Consider the following 13889-nt stretch of genomic DNA (forward strand, 5'->3'; position numbering starts at 1 on the left):
GACATACAAACAGGCACAACATTGTCCTCAAAGAAAGGGTCCTTCTATCATATGGAGTCAACCTTGGATGGCTTTTCCAGAGCCAAATCCAATGGTGTTCCTTTTTCCAATAACGGAGGCATACTTGTCGAAAGAGTGGTTTGTAGTTGAGTATTAAGCAACTTTGTCTATTTATTTGTAGCACGATTTCTTTCTTCACATTTTTAGACAGCTTCCCCTGCAGTGGTTTACTAACTAGAGGGGCCTCAGTGGAAGCCATTAAGGCTTCATATTGGCTTGAAACAATCGGTAGATCCTCCGTCAGGTCTATCGGGGGAGCACCCTTAGTGGTGGGGACAGGTGGTCGAGGAAGGTCATCCAAGATTCGGCACTGTTCCATAGACAGAGCAATGTGAAGGGCATGGCAGGTTCAGTAACAGACGAGTTTGGTGTATCCGAGATTTTGATTATCTCGCCAGTGTTTACAGTTTTCCTGTTAGGTGAGCCAGAGTCGACACCTAGAGGTCCCAGGTCATTCACAATTGGGTGGACACACAGCTCTGAGCCAATAAAATCCAGGTTACTATTTACCTCAGATAACAGAGTTTGTAGATTTTAGCTCATTCCAAATGTTTTCATAAAGTGCCACAAAGGAGCTTAGTACCATGTTTAGATCAGAGACCATCGGGTGAGTGAGGCGAATTCTTTCGTCGACCTCCCGTAGGGTATGATGCATAGCAACATTTTCACTGAAGTGACCAGCCTTGGAAGAGGATTCCACTCGACCCCGGGAATGACCATCAGGTCCATTGGTTATTGAGTTCTTATCAATGATATTTGTGAGATCAGAATGCGAGCCCAGCATTGATGCATCACAGGTTTGTTGATTAACGCTACCTGCATTATCATGCAGTGTGATCCCCTGAGGAACAAAGCTTGGTCTGCAAACTCGATAATACAGAGATGTGCGAGGTCTTTATGCCCTAGAATACTGTTGAGTACCTTCATGACCAAGTGGTCAAGCATCGCTGTGCCTCTTACCAGGGCCACAGATTTGAGTTCCAAGCTAGTAGCCACTGACTTCACAAAGTAATGATCCAGGAATCGTTGGCCAGCAATGGGGGAGAAAACGGAGTTTGATTGAGGGGTCTTAAGATGTAGTTTTTTTAAGGGTATTAGCACAGATCCCAGACGTTACAAAATCAGGGTTAGCTATAGCCATATTTACCAGCCTGGCCGGGTTGAACTGGTCATCAGGGTTTAAGGTCAGTTGAGGTACCCCCTGCACTTCAGTGTTACAGGGTAATTCCTTCCAGAGCACCTCAGAAGTGGGAGCGGGAGGCGTAAATCTGCATAGCGATGCAGACTCCTGTGGAGCCTGAATGACGGAACTTACAATATGGGATGGATCCAGAAGCTCCGGAAGGATTTCCTGTTCTGACTAGCATCTGAGGCCAGATCTCATGTTTGACAAAGATCAAAGGAGAAATCCCCTGCAATCTCTAGGTCTGTATAATGTTCCCCATGTCAGTAATCCAGAAGTAGTGCGACCAGGGTGGAGCAAGATCACGAACTCTGCACCTCTGCGGGATAGTCAACAGATGGTTGGTCTGGGTCAAAGCCTCTGGGACACACAGATCAACGCACATAGTGCAATCTGCTCCAGTACATCCACTCACCGGAGAGGTCCGTAGTACAGCTTCAGCTCCCAACTCCCCGAGCGCTGCAGCCCTCAGACGGCGGACTGCAGACTGTAGTCACTTTCCGGACCACTTTGTGGCTCTCTTCCCGGTAAGTGCCAGATAAATGTAAAGAAAATGCGTCGCTCGTAGCAGCAGCAGACAAAGAGTGGTAGCTGCAAACACTGCAGACTGTAGTGTGGTATGCATGATGCCGATAAGAGATTGGGCTAAGTGTTTGTTAAGTAGAGTATCTCAGACTGGTTAGGACTGTATTCTGAAACTGAGTATGGAAGAAAGAGGCCAGTATGAGTGCATGAAAGCTGCTTTGATTGCCAAGTTTGGCACGACACTTAGCCAATACCTTAAAAGGTTTAGGGAAGATAAGAAAAGAGAGAATGTGTCTTGGGTTGACTCGGCGAGTGCTGTGCATATGAACATGATGGGGTGGATTGATGGATACAAGGTGAAAACCTTTGTTGATATGTCCCAGCTTTTGATTTTTGAGCCTTTTTCTGAAGCCTGTTCACCAGAGCTGCATCAGTACATTGTTGACCACAACATTTAGGATCCCTTTAAGCTGGCCAGGCTGGCTGACAAGTGGATCTCCCCAAAGGAACCCAGCGGGAAGGACAAAGGGAACAGGACCTCTCAGAAGGCAGAGGAGTTCCATAAGCAATCACAGTGGAGTAAACCTAAACCTCCCTCTCCTAAGAACCAACAATCTAGTAGGGATAAGTCTCATGGGGGTGGGAGCAAGAGTAGCAGTTCTTCTGCTGTAAAGCAGGCTCACAGTGGATCCAATACAGTACCTCGCATTCCTGGCACTTGTTGGGACTGTGGGGGTTCTGGACCACAAGAAGGGTGACCCCCGGCCTCCCCAAGTGTAAAGGTAAGGCACTTGGAGCCCAGGCTGTCATCCTGACCTACTTTTGCTTCATGCCTGAGGTGGAGGCCAATGTCCCCCCTCTCCAGGAATCACCTCTGGTGCTCCTGCAGAGAATTCCCGAGTGTCCCTTGGGGACTGGGACCAGTACGCAGAGGTACTGGCTACTATCCCACAGAATATCCACAGATGTTTGTAAAGTGTCCTCCTGAATGGCCAGCCTTCATTTGGTTTGAGAGACACTGTAGCGAGCCTTACAGTAGTGGACAGGACTCTGCTCATGCCAGAGGACTATGTAGGTGCTCCTCCGAGAACTACCAGGTTACTTGGTGGGCCTCCCAAATTATCCCCTGTAGCCCTGGTCACCATGCAGATTGAGGATAAGACAGCAAAGCTTCCCGCCCTGATTCAGAACAATGTGCCAGCCCACATATTGCTGGGCAATGACTTAGTAGAGTTGGGGTTGATCCCTGATGGACTACCCCTGACTGCTGCTGCAGTCAATAGGTCTCAGGCCAAACCGGGTCTGGGAAACCCAAGGCAAAATGCAAGAGCAACAGGACCACCTCTGTGAAGGGGGCTCCTCCTCCTGCTGTTTCAGCAGCACCCACTGGGTGGTAACCCTGAGACTCAACCCCTGAGGGAGAAGAGCCAGAAGACACTCCTTAGGGAAAGGTATTCAACACAGAGGATCACCCTGACCTTTAATGCCTGCTGGCTGAAGGTGGGCCCTCGAGGGGAGACTTCGGTAAGGGTCGGAGAGAGAGTGGAACTCTCTCAGGAGTCTAAGAAAACAGGCCCAGGTACAAGGTGAAGTGCCTAGGTCATTCAAGATTTATTGGGAGGGTGAGCTCCTTTGTAGTGAGCCAACTAAGCCCGAATCTGGTGCCCTCAAGACGTTGGTGGTTCCCCAAGTTTACAGGCCCTTCCTACTACAGTTGGCGCATGGGGTGCCCTTAGCTGGTCATCTTGGTACTAAGAAGACCAGGCAAAGGCTCTCTGCACATTTCTAAAAGCCCAGGATGGGAGTAGAAGTGGAGTTCCACTGCCAGACCTGTCTCACTTGTCAGTTGTCTGGCAAGACTGGAGGCAGTGTCATTGCCCCACTGCAGCCTTTGCCAATGATTGGTACACCATTCGAGAGGGTTGACATTGACATCGGTCTCTTGGACCCTCCCACATTAGGTGGACAATGGTTCATCCTGGTATTGGTTGATCATGCCACCAGGTACCCTGAGGCTATACCCCTTTGGGCCATTACTGTCAAGATGGTGACCAGGGCTCTCCTGGGCCTTTTCATCAGAGTTGGTTTCCCTACACAGTGGTCTCTGACAGAGGGTACAACTTCATGTCTAGTTACATGCAAACGATGTGGAAGGAATGTGGGGTAACCTATAAGTTCTCCACCTACTACCATCCCCAGACCAATGGTCTGGTTGAGAGGTTTAATAAGACTCCAGGGCATGCTGGGTGCTTTGGAAAAGTCCCTAAGGAGGAAGTGGGATCTTCTCCTACCATGGCTGCTGTTTGCCAATAGAGAAGTGCCTCAAGAGGGTGTTGGTTTCAGCCCATTGAGCTTTCTCTCCGGACATCCCGTGAGGGGGCCCATTACCTTAATCAGAGAAGGTTTGGAGGCCACCCCCTCCAGGTCCTACAAGCAAGTGGGGGACTGTGTGTTAGTCCTCAGGCGGAGGATGGCACAGGTGATGGGCCAGGCATCCGCAAATCTTAAGGCAAGCCAAGAATTAAACAAGTACTGGCATGACCTTAAGGCCTCACAAGTGGATTGGACTCCAGGCCAGGAGATCCTTGTGAGGGAGCCTACAAAGCCTTGACCTCTGACAGACAAGTGGACTGGACCATTCAGAATAATCTCCAAGATGGGCAAGTTCAACTATCTGGTTGACATGGGAGTCCCTGGAGTAGCCCCTCAGGAATTCCATGTTAACAGGCTCAAGCCTTTCCACAGAAGAGAGGACGTCTCATGTCTTCTGCTAGCCTCAGAGCAAGAGGAGGATGAGAGTGAGCCTCTTCCTGATTTGCTGCATAGCAACCCTCAGGATGGCTCAGTGGAGGGAGTACATCTCTCTCCCGATCTGACACCAGAGCAGCAGAGGGCCTGCAGTGCTTCACTCCGGCAGTATGACCATCTGGCCTCACCACATTGTGCAGGCACAAAATTGACAGTGATGACAGTGTACCTGTCAAAAGCAGATGCTATCGGATGTCAGACACTGTTAAGAACCACATCTAGGCTGAGGTAGCCAAGATGTTGGATTTGGGTGTAATTGAACCCTCAACCAGTCCCTGGTCCAGCCCTGTGGTCCTTGTCCCCAAGGCAAGTTCAGAGGCAGGTACCAAGGATTATGTGTGGACTACAGAGGAGTTAATGCCGTCACCAATACTGACGCTCACCCATTGCCCAGGGCGGATGAGCTCGTGGATACCATAGGTGCTGCCAAGTTTGTAAGCGCCTTTGACCTCACCTCAGGCTATTGGCAAATAGCTCTGACGCACCACGCCAAAGAAAAAACTGCGTTCCCAACACCGAGGGGCTCTACCAGTTTAGAGTCATGACTTTTGGGGTGAAGAATGCATTTGCCACCTTTCAAAGGTTGATCAATCATGCACTCAGTGGGCTACAGACCTTTTGTGTGGCCTACGTAGACGACATTGATGTTTAAAGTTCCACCTGGGATGAGCATTTGACTCATTTGGATAAGGTGTTGCAGGCCTTGAAAAGGGCTAACCTCACTATTAAGGCCACCAAGTGCCAGATAGCTCAGGGGAAGGTCACTTACCTTGGTCCTGAGGTAGGAGGAGGTTGAATCCATCCTCTCCCCAATAAGGTACAGTATATGTACATGACTGTGATACTCCCACTACTCAAACCCAAGTGAGAGCTTTTTTGGGCCTCACTGGGTACTACCGAAACTTCATGGCAGACTATGGCACCATAGCTGCGCCTCCGACAGCTTTGTCATCACCCAAGCAACCTCGAAAGGTTAATTGGCCAGAAGATTGCCAGAGGGCATTTGTTGTCTTGAAGGAAAGTCTGTGTAATGCACCTGTGCTGTGTGCTCCTGATTACAGAGGAGGGAACATCCCCTTATTTTTATCACTAGGCAACTCAAAGATAGAGAACCTAGGTGGTTTACTGTGTCAAATACCTGATCACTTGGACGTTTGGTACATGGAGTTTCGACAGTCGAGCTGATGAAACGTGAGGCCAGTTTTCATAACAAGGACTGCGCAGCAGGAGAAGTCATTGCCTTGCCACCCTGAGAAGTTGGTACTCGGGAATAACTGGCACCAGCTCCCCACTCCACGGGCTCGCCTTCTGGTATTTCCGTGATGTGAAGACAGTGCGTACACTGAACCGGAAGGTGTAAGGCACTCTGGCGTATATCCAATGGAGCCAAGAAAGATATACAAAGATGCAGAAAGAAATGCCAGAGTGTGAGAAAAGAAGGAGGGTCTTGGGAAACAGGGAAAGGCTAAGGTGGTAAAAAGAAAGGTGGAGCAGGAATAAAACGAAGGACCAGGTGAGGAACAAGCAAGGAAGAGACTGAACAGGAAAATACGAAACCAAGGAAGGAGGTAGGTTAAGAGGCAAGAAAAGGTCTGGTAGAAAACCTGAGCGGAACAACCTCGGACAGGAAAGAGCAAAGCAGATGCCTGAACGGAGCGTTAAGACGCACCGTGTCTCATGCTTATTTGTCTTTTATGGATCCCCAAGGCGTTGCCTTTGGTTTCCATGACATTACAGAAACATCACGTACGTACCAGGGGCACGCGATACATGGTGTGGTGAGCCGTGCTCGACTGGCTGCTGTGATTGGCTGGTTGCATCTCCAACGCAGAAGACCGCAACACGGCTGTGCGTCGGGACCGGAGAGGATAACGCCACTTAAGATACAAGCCCCAAGTCCTTGCTGCTAAGTGGCAGCTTCTAGGCATAACATACTGTTGAAAAGTAATGTTTCAGTATAGTTTGGAGCCTTAGGCGTTTTAGGTCTTACCTTTAGGGGTCTACCTTCAAGGTCCAAACTGACCATAAGCCCTTAAAGTGGCTTATGCAGATGAAGGGTGAAAACCCTAAACTGCTTAGGTGGTCCATTGGCCTGCAAGGGCTAGACTTCACTATTGAGCATAGACCAGGGAAGAGGCATGATAATGCAGATGGCCTTTCCAGAAGGTATGCTGACTGTCTGGATGAGGGTGTCAATCTCGTGGGAGATTAGAGCACCCTAACCTCAGTGGGGGAGGAGGGGGCGACTGTGATGCTGGAAATGCCTTGGATGGACAGGGCATCCATGTCCTTGTCCTGTACTCCTTATGTGTGTTCGGTGTTATTTTCTGCACAGGAGTCCAGTTGGGACCCCTGGCAGTGCAGCTCTTCCTCTTTTTGGTTGTGGTAAACCAAGACCCCTGGGATACCCTTATGGCACCCATAGGTGGGGGTACAATCCTGTACCCCTAGTGTATGTTTTTGGGCACATGTGTGTTGCCCATAGAGCAGGGCATGGGTTGGTGGCAGCTTCATGCTGATGTAACAGGAGCTCCATTTTGGGATACCCAGGCCCTGTCATATGAATCAGTGGATTGCTGATAGAAGGCAAGGAAACCCCTGGGACCGATTGGTTTCTATTGCCTCTTAACTTGTTTTCTCAAAGTCCTGGGAAGCCCTGACTCTGTCCCTTCCACTGACTGGCTGTTGGGTAGAAGAACCATATATGGTATTGTGGGGATGTCCAGGCCACACTGGCTGGAGCCTTTCCAGTTACTGTATGTTGTGGCTACACCCTTGGAGTGGGACCTGTGTGAATAGAGTGTGCGACCAATATGCGTTCTATGTTATGGGTGTCTGGTTTCGGTGTGTGTGACATAATGAATGAGACAGCTATGCCTGAAACTGACATGAATGCAGTGTGGTGTGCTGAAAGTCTTGGTGCTTGCCCCAATCCACATTATTTGTTATGGGCGTCTGGGTGGCAGTGAATGGCCTGAATGCCTGTGAGCCTGATTGTCTTCCTGCCTGCATGAATGCCCTTCTGTGTGATTGGCTGACTGAGCCTAACTCAGCCAGAGTGAATGATTGACAGATGTGTATATCTGGGGACCCCCCACTTCCCAATTTGTTCAGAAGCTGAAGTTGAAACTTGAAGTTCATCCTTGAAGCCCAGCTGGAAGAAGATTGCTGCTGTATTTCCCTTGACGAAATCAAAAAGCTGTTGAGTCTGTTGCGGACTGATCCGAGAGAGGACTTGGTTAGGAGATCTCTTCCAGAGCTACGATAGATCATTGTGCAAAAACTGCAGTTCTTCATTGAGGCACCCTGTAGACCAGTTCTGCGAGTCTGACGTCCGGAGAAGGGGTTGCAGAGAATCTTGAAGACAGCACCTGGACATCTAGGCCATCGAAGTCCACCGACGACGACCAGGGTTCAGAAGATTTCCGTGACTGCTGGAAGCTAGTCGTATCGTGTTGCCCAAAAGCGGGGACACCTTGATGCCGTGCTGCTAGATCGCCGGAGCCCAGAAAGCTCCACCATTGCCTAAGAACATTTGAACAAGGGCTCCCTTGCCATCACCCACTTTGACCCTGCCAGAACTCCAGGGCGGTTGAAGATGATGTCCATGGCCATGGGCATTCATTTCCCATGTGGGTGTACCATCCCCAAGCACAGAGGCAGCACCAGGGAGCCCCTGGGCAGGGTCCCCTTCCCTCCCCAGGGGGAAATTCTGTAACGCAGCCCAGCCAGTGCTCCAGGATGGGCAATGGGCAGGGGTGATGTCCCTGGCCTTTAGACGGTTATCGCCCATGTGGTTTGACGACCCCCAAGACCAGCAGCGGTTCCAGGGAGCCCCGGCTGTCTCCCATGTGGTTTGTGTGTACTGAAAAATTGTCCAGAGGAGACTATTCAGATATTGCGTATCAAAAATATTATTTATTTCATTTGATACAAAATTTGTAATATTGAATCAATCATGTATGAATCAACACTCTAAATTACATTAAGGTTGCAGGAAGAGCAACATTTAAAACATTGCAGAAAACCAAACACATTACTGCAATGAGCAATTCAATCATTCATCAACATACATTCTCATACATAAAAAATTACATGCACAAAAACGTGTTTTAAATGTAAAAAGACATTCATATGGTGACATGAAAAAGAATTAAAGAATTTCATAATATTTCTGAAATTTAGGAACATGTCATTAAATATTGGAATGTATCTAGATGATAATTATTACAGTTCATTTCATCACATCTCCAACAATCTTCAGTTTCCGACCAGTTTCGACGTGTTGGAATTATTTAATCCACGTCTTCATCAGGGAATCCTAAATAGTGTACTAAAACAAAATGTACACACAATGACATTAATACACAAAACCAATAAACAATGCAGCAAGAATAAAAGATAATGTTTTGTTAAAAAACACCTACAACTACCGAATTAAACTGACCTTGTAAATACATGTGATGAAACAAGTAATAAAGTGCAAATCTCACATGCCTAGGTACACTCAATAGGTTTAAAGCAGTGCCCCACATTTCAAAGTGCCAATAGGTCGGGGAGACCAGGCAGATCCGTGCCCTGTCGTGGAGGTAAGATGACACCAAGGAGGCCCATCTGACACTACACCACTAGTGGGGAAGCAAGACGTCACATGGACAATGTTCTATTAGATGAAGAAAACAAGGCTAAATACTGACCCGACTTTTTGCCGCTAGTGTCATGGACACAAAGGAGTGTGCCTGCAATGGACTGTCTGTAAAAGTGACACCTGCGTCTGTAGTGGGCAAGAATGAAACAGTCACCATTATGAAGTGCCAATGATCACACTATTACATTAATATTACTCCAATCTCTGCTCACCTCACAGGTAGGAAGAACTAATTTTACGCTCCCACTTAGTAGTGCCGCAACCAGTATTTTCATTAATATGCTGCATAAGATGACTTAAATAGTCTGAAGTGACACTTGTAGACAAAGTGCATATTCCAATTTAACTGCACTTAGCAAGGTCTGTAGAAATGAAATAATCAAAAAAATGAAGCCAGTCAAAATGCATCCAATTAAGAGCAACAAACGCCTACAAGACATCACTGAGGCCCATTCCATCTACATTTCCAAGTGGTCATCATGACTTAACTTTGAGAAAACTTTGCCATGCCCAATTCACTCTAAAAACCTGCACAAGCAGGGATAGGCGCCCCATATGATGGTAACTGATTGATTTAAATGGCCCATTAACTGAAACCACTTTGGATACATGTTTGATGCCAGCAGAGTAATAAATTCTCATGCACATATGTTGGAAAGGGACAGGCGTTAATGAAATGGTGGCTAATTCTGTATAGCTAAACTGCAGCGGACACTATAAAATGCATGTATGTCAAGGCAACACCACATACATTACTACGTGACAAGTAAAGAATTGGACAGTATTCCTAAAAGTGCCAGCAAAAAATGCAAGACCACCTGCCTACTAGGAAGTGAAAGGCTGTAACATGAATCATGTCTAATTGTCCAATCTATTTCACAAGTCAACCCAAACGTGCTCTATCCTGTCGGACTTACTGCCGTTCACACGGCATAATGTAGATAAGCTACCCACTGAATATCTACAAGTTAAGGCAGCGACAGTCTGCCTGTATGTATGAGCATAACGGCAGTTGTGTTGATAGCTAATAACACAAACCAGGATGGCCCTGAACGTGTGAAGCCCATACGTCTGCCCGAAAAATACGCATTCTTTGGCCCGGTGTAACGTAATTTTTTGCTATCTGTCAGAAAATCATATCGGTAGGAAAATCTGATAGGAATTGTAATGTCATTTTTGGCCGTCAGAAAATCCTACCGATAGGACATTTCACACAGTAGGAAAATCTGACACCCAGTCATGTCATTTCCTGCTACCCGTCATAAAATCCTACCGAGAGTAAGCATTTGACAATCCACCCAGAGGTAAGAAAATGTGACGGGGTAGGAAAATCTGACACCCTGTCATGTCCTTTTTTGCTACCCATCAGAAAATCCTACCGAGAGCAGGCATTTGACAATCCACCCAGAGGTAAGAAAATGTGACGGGGTAGGAAAAGTAACACCCATTCATGTCATTTTTGTTCTACCCGTCAGAAAATCCTACCGAGAGCAGGCATTTGACAATTCACCCAGAGGTAGGAAAATGTGACGGGGTAGGACAATCTGACACCCTGTCATGTCATTTTTTGCTACCCGTCAGAAAATCCTACCGAGACCAGGCATTTGCCCTTTTACCAGGAAAGTGGGGTAAGTGAAGTAAGAGGTTATGGAAACAATTCCTCTCTTTTCAGTTTGATGACATACCCAAGTGGATTGAAACTTTTTGTGTCCCCGTACTGCCTCAAAGTGCATTTTTAAGGATGACAGCTTGCACAATTTACACATGCCCTACCATTGCTTTACTATTTTGATCTTTAGTATTGGGAAGATACAATACAAGGACATGATTGCTGACGGCTATAAGCTCAAACAATATTCAACTTAGAGATTTGCCAACAGGTTGAGCTTTGTCTGCTCCTTTTCTGGCAACATGTCACAACAATACTTTACATATTGAAATGTCCATATTACTGGAAATATAACAAACAAAACACCTACGAAAGGCTTGGGGACTGTACTCCGGTTATAAAAAAATAGCTGGGAATGTTTTTATTGGAAAAAAGCAAAGCACAGTAAATGCAGAACACATATGGCAAAGACGCAACGTGTTTTACGTTCAAAGAGTGCTTGGTCACACCAAAAATATCAGTGCACTTCTGTACACTTCCTACAAACAAAGTGGACCTCTTGCAACACTAAGCCTTTCGTTTTACTTGGTGATGGAAGACAATCGAAATGCACCCATCTTTTGCATTTCTCACATTGTACCTGTTAAATCAAAAATATTAAAATCAAGAGTAGTCATACGTAGCATAGAAATACACAATTAACATGAAAATAAAAGCCAATCTACGCTTCTGTTTGTATTTCACTCCAGTGACAAGTACAGTAATAGAGCATTGACCAAAACATACTCTCAAGTTACAGACATTACTTCATTACCGTTAATCACCTATAGATGTGTAATTTCATTATCTACAAACATCTAGCTTTTCTGTATTTACACAAGGATACTTTATACATAAATAACTAGCGTAATCTCACAATTTCATGTTTGACAAATATATGAACAATGTATTTAGGGTAAGAAATACAACTGACCATTCCTTCATCCAAACCTTCTGATTCAATGAGGTTGCAAGCGATACAATAGTCCTCAATGTTGCCTGCAAGAGAAACAAGTGTTACTTTGTGTGACGCACTGCTTAATTATATAATCCTGGTGTTCATATTTGATTAAATATACTAATCTTATCCAATGCATGAACATGTTTCCTAGAAGCTGTACATTATGATTGGCTAAGTCGTACACTGGAGTGCTTCTTTACATTTAGGATACAGGTTCATAAATTCGGAGTAAAATGACCTAAGAATGAAAATAAATTATAGCTTTATGTAGCTCAAAATCTATATACTAAGCAATACAATCCAGTGACAAATTGGGGAAACGGGCCTCACACAAGGGAAGCTATACTAGTCAGTAAATGACATTAATTATATCAGAGTAGACTACATTAGAGGAATGGCTGTTTTTTCTCACTGGAATTCTGCATCAGCTCCAGGGCTATGTGGTTTCTGAATTCATCCATATCAGTACACACTGCATGTACGTTTTTTAGTTCGCCGCTGCAAATGTAACTCTCTGCAAACTGAAATGGAAGCAAATGTGTTCAGACTCAGCGATTAAGCTTAAATAACAGATTTTGAAAGTTATAGCACAATCTTTCTTTCAAGATTAATGGTCCACAGTTAAAACTATTCTGTTGCTTTTCATGCAGGCAGTGTTCCATCTTCCAGGATCCTGATGTTAATATATGATCTGGGAAGCAGCTTCTCAAAACGTTTCTGTAAAGGGAAGATTAGATTTTAATGCATATCGTTGAATCATTTGTAGACTATCTTATGTAACGTATCATCTTTGCAGACTAGTAATGTGACTAGCTGTTGATGCTGGGGTTGTTGCACCTAGAGACCCAAACTGCAACTCACCAATGAGAATAAGATGCAGAAACATGTTGTGCTATAGTCCAGATGTTTGACTAGAACAATGGCAGAGGTCCTGATGAATGAAAAACCTTGCAGCACCACACTTCCATTTTATTCATGAAACTGAAGTTTGGATTTGAATACACCACATAATCAAAGCAGACAGTTGATGCTAACAATCTACATGTTTGGTTTTATTAATTGGTTTTCAACAATTAAGTTAAAATCATCCAGTGTCCTTCATGACCTAACTCATATGTACACACTATCACTTGACTACCACCTCATGTTTCAAAGTTTGTTTTACATTTCCCCAACTGAAGTATATACATGGCTATGTAGGATTACTTCCAACCTTTGATTGTTTTACGAACATCACCTACTTAACAAGCAGTATATAACATGGACATGTTATATTTGCAGAATCCTGCGGCTGTGTTTATCCTCTTCCCCCATTGGATCGATTAAAAGAAGGTTTGTGTATTTCAATGCAATAACCTGTACATGTAAACAAAAATACACAATTTAATGTTATGATGCTGCTGACATCATGCACAGTGTCTATTTGAAAGAACTCCATTGCCTTAATTTATTTGAAATTAAAAAATAATTGTACCACAATTATCCACTGATTCCCAGTATTGTATGGGCATAACAGCTCATCACTGTTCTGCAGTGGAAACTAAAATTGTGGAAAAGAGAGGAAATAAACATGTGACAGTGCACATTCATATTGTGAATAATTTAAATATGCGATCTCGCTCCATTACCACCATAGCGCTGCATGTGAAAGTGCAATAACTTTTTGTATGAGGTTTTTCTGTGGCGTCCGCCTAGCATACTGGTTGGCACACACTATGAAATGGCCTGGAACTTTACCTGTTTCGGACTAATACATGAAAATATGTTTTACATTCAGTTCCCAATGAGGTCAATCTACATTATAGTCAAACTGTTAAATATCTGTGCTCATGAGCCTATTACAATGACACCTGATAGGAAGATGTTGAAACCCCCCTTGTTCAGTAGTACAACCCGTCCTTGTTCAGTGGTTTTAAAAAATACCATCTTGTGTACTCCCTTTTTGGTTTGCAATCTGGGTGTGCATTGGTTACACAGTGGTCTGTTTTTTCGCCAAAAATTGAGAGCTTTTTCATGAGGCGGAAATTAGTTTTTGTTGGTACTGGAGCTTTGCTAC

At 45.2% G+C, this 13889-nt stretch overlaps 1 long non-coding RNA gene across 1 annotated transcript; it reads right to left on the reverse strand.

Annotated features, from left to right (window-relative positions):
• Nucleotides 1-8614: 8614 nt before the first annotated feature.
• Nucleotides 8615-13664, reverse strand: LOC138510918 (uncharacterized). The gene is made up of 5 exons (XR_011280466.1): nucleotides 12246-13664; nucleotides 11807-11871; nucleotides 9437-9586; nucleotides 9274-9350; nucleotides 8615-8909 (listed from the first exon to the last, which is right to left on the reverse strand). It is a non-coding gene; the product is annotated as an uncharacterized lncRNA (long non-coding RNA).
• Between the last annotated feature and the right edge of the window lie 225 nt (nucleotides 13665-13889).

The sequence above is a fragment of the Ambystoma mexicanum genome, chromosome 6p, assembly GCF_040938575.1.
Source record: "Ambystoma mexicanum isolate Mex_15411 chromosome 6p, UKY_AmexF1_1, whole genome shotgun sequence".
Taxonomy (NCBI): Eukaryota; Metazoa; Chordata; class Amphibia; order Caudata; family Ambystomatidae; genus Ambystoma; species Ambystoma mexicanum.